At 44.8% G+C, this 8059-nt stretch overlaps 1 pseudogene; it reads right to left on the bottom strand.

Annotated features, from left to right (window-relative positions):
* Positions 1-898: 898 nt before the first annotated feature.
* On the bottom strand, positions 899-1017 carry LOC143297541 (5S ribosomal RNA; annotated as a pseudogene).
* Positions 1018-8059: the final 7042 nt, after the last annotated feature.

Below are 8059 nucleotides of genomic sequence, written 5' to 3'. Positions count from 1 at the left end.
TGCCAAAGTTTGACAGCCGCGTATCTTTCTATCCAGGCTCTCTGTGTGTCACTGTCAGTATTTCACCATGGGGGCTGAACAGTTTGCTTCCGGTTCAGCGCCGTTCTTTTGTTTCTTCTGCGTCTTAATTTTTCGATGATGGTTGTCTCTTTGGTTTCATACTGAAATGGATCACGCGGTTTCATACAGGGTTTATCTGATAGTATCTGCAGACTGAAAACTACCGGGAGGTGATCACTGCCTTGGTGTGGAAGCGTCTCTGCATTCATTCCTGCTCTAAATTTTGGAGATGTTAGAGCGATGTCTATCACACTGTCACTGTCCCCTTGTCTTATTACAGTGCGAGTTGGGGATGTGGTTGTTAATGGGCTAAGAAGAATTTCCTCTATCATTCCTTCAAGTGCGAGTCCTTGTGGGTTGGTGTTCCGCTGGTCCCATAACTTCGATCTTGCATTAAGGTCTCCACAGATAATGACAGTCTCCAAATTCGTTCTCTATTTGCTCTAAAAAGGCCCAATCCGCTTTTTGTTGTGCAGGTTCCTGGGTGAACAAAGGCATTGATGAGCACGATGCTTTTGTGAATTCCGTAAGGTTTTTCAAGACGCACACCAACTAGTTCACACGAGTTGCTACACCATTTCTCATATTCTCTTATGATTTATGGTGGAAACTTTGTTGTTTTTTTTTAGATTTTTGTTTTACTCCTCTTCCTTCATGCCTTTGAAAGACTGTGAAATTCTCAAAAATTTATTGGTCTGTCTGCAATTGTCCTGGTCTCTTGGAGACGTAATATGTCAAAATCATATGCCAATTTCTCATTTGTTGAGATTCTCATTCTTGCGCTGGAGCAATTCCAACTGCCGATTCTAAAGGATTTCTTTGTCATCCGCTCAGGTAATGCCAACAGCACCCGGTGTTCCCAGGCGGCCACCCATCCAAGTACTAACCGGGCCCGACGTTGCTTAACTTCGGTGATCGGACGAGAACCGGTGTTTTCAACTTGGTATAGCCGCGAAGAAACGAAAGGAGTGTGATGAAAACAACGACAACAACACAGAAATATGTTCATCCCCAGCGGATATCCAGCGTATCAGACGGAGTCAACGCCTCAGTGTTTTGCCGCAGGGGTGGCAACGCTGTTATCTGAGACCAGGTCAGTGTGTAGTGTGTTATTTGTTGTGTCATAACACTGTGTGTTTGTTTCTCTCACTGTCTCCGTCTCTGTCTCTCTTTTTGCTGTTTGTTTTTATTAGCAGTTTTCGTGTGACAGTTTTGTTCCCCCATTTTACGTCTGTCCGCTGAGAATATCAGACAAAAAAGAAAAGAAAAAGATGAGAGAGGGTGATTGGGAGTGAGGAGCTGGACAGTGGGTGGTAGTCTAATGAACTGCACATTGGAAAAGGTGGAGTGTATGTGCTCTCTCTCTCTCTCTGTGTGTGTGTGTGTGTGTGTGTGTGTGTTTTCTTTCTTTGATTTACCGTCTTTTCACTTTGAGTGATATTAGACGTGTATGTGTGTGTGCGCGCGCGCGTGTGTGTGTGTGTGTGTGTGTGTGTGTGTGTGCCAGTCTGTCTGTCTCTCACTGTGTGTGTGTGTGTGTGTGTGTGTGTGTGTGTGTGTGTGTTGATTTCTTCATGCTTTATTAATTTTCAACTCGTGAATTTTAGATTAGAAAGAAGAAAAACAGACCCTACATCTTTTAAGTACTTCCGTGTTGAATGTGACACTGTGCTGCCATGAGTATGCTCATATCTTACGAAGTACTGCATACGGAGATTCCTGTTGCAAATTCTCTCTCTCTCACACACTCTGTCTCTCACACATACTCTCTCTCACACTCTCTTTCTCTCTCTCACTATCTCTCTCTGTCTCTCTCTCACACACACACTCACTCTCTCTCTCACACACACACTCTCTCTCTCACACACACACACACACTCTCTCTCTGTGTCTCTCTCTCTCACACACACATACACACTCTCTCTGTCTGTCTGTCTGTCTGTCTCTCTCTGTGCTCTTTCTCTCCACTCCCCCACTCTCTGACGCCCTCCTCTCATGTGTGTTCAGAATTTTTGCTTGGTTGTGTCATAACGAAGTGTGTTGGTTCCTTTCTGTCTGTCTTGCTGTGTCTGTCTGTCTGTCTGTCTCTACCCCTCCCTTTCTCTCTCTGTATCTCTTCCCTCCTCTCTCTGTGTGCCCTTCCCCATCGTCCCCCCTCCCCCCAACGTTCTGTGCTGTGTCTGACTGTTATAACACGCCAGCGTGGTCCTCTCTCTCTCTCTCTCTGTGTGTGTGTGTGTGTGTGTGTGTGTGTGTGTGTGTGTGTGTGCAGACACCCCCTCTTCCGTGTGTAAAATCCTAAATGTGTTATTTGTTGTGTCATAACAGGGTGTGTCTGTTTCTGTCTGTCTCCGAGTCTATAGGTCTGTCTGTCTGTCTGCAAACTGTGTTATTTGTTGTGTCATAACATGTTTGTTTCTCTCTGTATGTGTATGTCTGTCTGTCTGCAAACTGTGTTAGCTGTTGTGTCATAACATGTTTGTTTCTCTCTGTATGTGTATGTCGGTCTGTCTGCAAACTGTGTTAGCTGTTGTGTCATAACATGTTTGTTTCTCTCTGTATCTCTGTCTGTCTGTCTGCAAACTGTGTTATTTGTTGTGTCATAACATGATGTTTGTTTCTCTCTGTATCTCTATCTCTGTCTGTCTGTCAGCAAACCTGTGTTATTTGTTGTGTCATAACATGTTTGTTTCTCTCTGTATCTCTGTCTGTCTGCAAACTGTTATTTGTTGTGTCGTAACATGTTTTTTTTCTCTCTGTATCTCAATGTCTGTCTGTCAGCAAACCTGTGTTATTTGTTGTGTCATAACATGTTTGTTTCTCTCTGTATCTCTGTGTCTGTCTGTCTGCAAACTGTGTTATTTGTTGTGTCATAACATGTTTGTTTCTCTCTGTATCTCTATGTCTGTCTGTCTGCAAACTGTGTTAGCTGTTGTGTCATAACATGTTTGTTTCTCTCTGTATCTGTATGTCGGTCTGTCTGCAAACTGTTATTTGTTGTGTCATAACATGATGTTTGTTTCTCTCTATCTCTATGTGTGTCTGCCCCCCCACCCCCTTTCCTCCTCCATTATACCCTCCCACCACCCTTTCTTTTTCTCTATCCACTCATACCTCTCTTTGTCGGTCTGTATCTCTTTCCGTCCCTCTCTCTCCTCTTTCTCTCTATTGCATTCCCCTCTCTCTCCATCCCTCTCTCTGGGTCTCTCCACCCCCACTCATTCATCTCTCTTCCTGTCTTTTACTGTCTATTTGAGGGATACGTATGAAAATTCGCACACAGTGTGTATTGTGTTGGAAGTGAAGTATTTGATGTGTCTGTTATGATAACAAGAAATAACTGAGCATCGTCTGCTGTTGGGATAACAAGGAATAACTGAGCATCATCTGCTGTTGGGATAACAAGGAATAACTGAGCATCATCTGCTGTTGGGATAACAAGGAATAACTGAGCATCATTTGCTGTTAGAATAACAAGGAAAAACTGAGCATCTAATCTAGATTGTATTTAATCTATTATTATTATTATTTTATTTTATTTTTATTTATTTTATTATTTTTTTCTCAAGGCCTGACTAAGCGCGTTGGGTTAAGCTGCTGGTCAGGCATCTGCTTGGCAGATGTGGTGTAGCGTATCTGGATTTGTCCGAACGCAGTGATGCCTCCTTGAGCTACTGAAACTGAAACTGAGCATCATCTGCTGTTGGGATAACGAGGAATAACTGAGCACGATCTGCTGTTAGGATAACAAGGAATAACTGAGTGAGGTCAGCATCTGAACACGTGTAGTTGCATTAGATATAGCGCTGTGAACTTACATGAACAAAAGGAATACGCCTGCAGAACACGATCCAGATAAATCAATGCAGTCGAATCCATCAGTATAATGTACACTGCACTGCACTACACTGCACTCCACGACACTGCAATGCACTGCACTGCACTCCACGACACTGCAATGCACTGCACTGCACGACAAGACACGACACTGCAATGCACTGCACTGCACTGCACTGCACGACAAGACACGACACGACACGACACGACACACGACACTGCACTACATGACACTGCACTACATGACACTGCACTGTACTGAACTACACTGCGCTACACTACACTGCACTACACTACACTGCACTACACTACTCTACACTGCACTACACTACTCTGCACTACACTGCACTGCACTACACTGCACTGCACTACACGACACTGCACTACACTACACTGCACTACACGACACTGCACGACACGACACTGCACTACACTACATTGCACTGCACTGCACTGCACTGCACTACACTACACTACAGGACACTGCACTGCACTGCACTGCACTGCACTGCACTACACGACACTGCACTGCACTGCACTGCACTACACGACACTGCACTGCACTACACGACACTGCACTGCACTACACTACACGACACTGCACTGCACTACATTACACGACACTGCACTGCACTACATTACACGACACTGCACTGCATTACACGACACTGCACTACAGGACACTGCACTGCACTGCACTACACTACGGGACACTGCACTACACTACACGACACTGCACTGCACTACATTACACGACACTGCACTACACGACACTGCACTGCAGGACACTGCACTGCACTACACTACACGACACTGCACTGCACTACATTACACGACACTGCACTGCACTACACTACAGGACACTGCACTGCACTACACTACAGGACACTGCACTGCACTACACTACAGGACACTGCACTACACTACAGGACACTGCACTGCACTACACGACACTGCACTACATGACACTGCACTGCACTATACTACACTGCACGGCACGGCACGACACGACACGACACGACATGGCACTGCACTGCAATACATGACACTGCACTGTACTGAACTACACTGCACTACACTACACTGCACGACACGGCACGGCACGGCATGGCACTGCACTGCAATACATGACACTGCACTGTACTGAACTACACTGCACTACACTACTCTGCACTGCCCTACACTACACTGCATTACACTTCTCTGCACTACACTGCAATACACTACTCTGCACTGCACTACACTACTCTGCAATGCAATACACTACACGACACGAAACTGCACTGCACTGCACTGCACTACACTACACTACACGACACTACACTACTCTGCACTGCACTGCACTCTACTACACTACACTACACTACACTACTCTGCACTGCACTGCAATACACTACACGACACTACAGTGCACTACACTACACTACACGACACTACACAGCACGACACTACACTTCACTACACTATACTACTCTGCACTGCATACACTACACTACACAACACGACACGACACGACACTACACTACACTACACGACACGACACGACACGACAACACACCACCAGAACACCACACACAGTACACTTTCAATTTATTAATCCCTCACAGGGGAAATGTCTGCTCGTACGTTCCAACAATTCAACAAAAACAAGAAACAAGTTGATCAAACCAGACAGGAAAGATAAATGTCATTGTATTTGATTTTTTTTGGTTCTTTTATTATATCTAGGCGGATCTAGGTGAACAAGTGACAATATCTTCCAAAGAAACAACACATCAATGGCAAGTATGGTAACAGCAGCGTTGTGATCATGACATAGCCTGTTGTGGAGAGCATCAAAACAGCTGGACCTGACATCACTTCACACCGCCATGACACGGCGCTTCGTTGACAGTGTGGGGCCGTCCCTAACAAGCAGAATAGTAGGGGTAGGGGTGGGGGTGTGGGTTGGGGGGGGGGGAGGTGAGGTATGGAGCCATAGTGTCGTGTCGTGTCCTGTTGAATTGTATTGTATTGTATTGTACTAATTTTAGTCACTACAGATTTCTTTCCCAGTGTGAAAAGTCCGGCTGCTTCCTCACACTGGAAATGCATTTGTTTTGCTATCAATGTTGTGGATTTCTTTTCTTATAATTTACCAGGGACAACCCTTTTGTTGCTGTGGGATCTTTGATGTGCATAATGCACATGGAACCTCGTGTACTCGGAAGGACTAGCTCCCAGACCCTCACTCAGAGGTCTATTGGAAGGGGATGGGGGAGTCGGGGGGGGGGGGGGGGGGGGGGGGGGATAAAAAAGTCCCAGTCCTTATTGGGACTTGGACACTTGCTTCCAAGGTGGGTTTTTACCAGGACAAAGATCCATGGAGAAAATGTATCGCTATGGAAAGACGGTTTGACCTTCCAGTGATTTCATTCCACGGAACACTGCATATACAATGTACTGGAACCTTTTTTTTTCTTCTTATAAATGTAAACGGCATTTACATAGATATATATCTAAAACATCTGAACTTGACTTCGCGATGAGATGTCACGTTTCCATGGTTTTGATTATGACAGTGAGGTTATTTATATCACATCCAACTGATCAACATCTCACAATGATGATGATGATGATAATAATAATATTCATAGTAGTAGTAGTAGTGGTAGTAGTAGCAGTAGTGGTAGTAATAATAATAGTGATGATAATGATAATTATTACGTTGATGATGACGATAACAATAACAAAGTATCAGTAGCACACAGTACATAATCTTCCCTCATTCAAATCGCTGTACGCACCCAACTCACACAATCATGCACTGACGCCACACCCACTCATAAACAGCCACACACACACACACACACAACCTGTAACATAGCCATGGGAATGCTTGGCAAGGTGCATGTCTTGAGATTGATTTCAAATTCACTCACGGCTGGAGTGTCGCACTGATTGGATAGCAGCGAGTTCCAGTTTAGGTGGGAATGAAAGTAACACCATGTTACCTAACTGGCTTCATTTTATGTGTCGGAAGATTCCTGTCTCTTGTTTTGAGAAGTGTCATGGTGGTTTTGCAAGATTCTTATTCAATGTTGAAAAATGCACCAGACATATGTGGGGACTCTCTTTTTCTTCCCCACTTCAAGCGGGCAAAAGGCCTTGTCAGGCCTGCACGCCTTGATATTGATATGATATGATAATCGGAGTTACGGTACTGCATGCTCATCATGTCCTGCTCTCATACTGGTGATAAGGACCACAGATTGTTCCGTGGGTATTGCGGATGAGAGCATGCTGTGCCTTGTAAGCAGTACACCACCGGTTTTCAATACCGAGCAGAAGTATAGCAAACCACGGTGTTGGACTGGACACAATGAGCACTATAACTCCCAGATTTGCCACCTCTCTTGGTCAACTGTGGAATTCTGATTACGGTTCTGAACAGGTGTATGGCACCCGGGGTTGGAACCTTCTACTCCCAAGAACAGACACCATGGGTGGTTAGTTTCTTCGTGTGTGAGTGTGTGTGTGTGGGGAGGGGGGGTGTATGTGTGGGTTTGAATCAGAATTAGAATTAGAATCAGTTTTAATGTCATAAGACACGCATGCAAAGTTACATACGTGTGTGTGTGCGTGTGTGTGTGTGTGTGTGTGTGTGTGTGTACACACTCGTTGGTGCGTCTGCCTGTCTGCCTGTGTCTTTGACAACGTAATCACAGTCAAAAAGCGTAATTCATTTTGTTCCCAGTTTCATTTTTGTTTATCGCGTGAGACAAGACTAGCGACACTGATCTGATGATGTCCATGTTCTCTAAGTGATGATCACTCTGTCACACATGGTTCACCCGCATCCATTCTCTGCATCGTTTTCCTTTTTTTTTCTCCACTGGTTCCTCATGTTGGTGTTTCACACAGCGTGTACCTTTCTCTCCATCGTTTGACCAGACTCCACATTCCAACAGTCTGTCGTTTCAGATTATTGGCACCCATTGCTGAAACGTCGGGAAGTTATTTTACTGTACAGGGGATGACAGCAGTACTGTCCTCTGTACTGCCTGGATTTGGGAGGAAAAGTATGTAATATTATATGAATTCTTCTGTTCTGTGTATCCACGCGGAAGAAATTTCTGTATTGTATACTGTGGGTTTGGTTAACGAATTGAACATGCGTTGT

The sequence above is a fragment of the Babylonia areolata genome, chromosome 22 (assembly GCF_041734735.1).
Source record: "Babylonia areolata isolate BAREFJ2019XMU chromosome 22, ASM4173473v1, whole genome shotgun sequence".
NCBI lineage: Eukaryota > Metazoa > Mollusca > Gastropoda > Neogastropoda > Buccinidae > Babylonia > Babylonia areolata.
The sequence above is the reverse complement of the archived record's forward strand: the minus strand, read 5'-3'. Positions and strand labels throughout refer to the sequence as shown.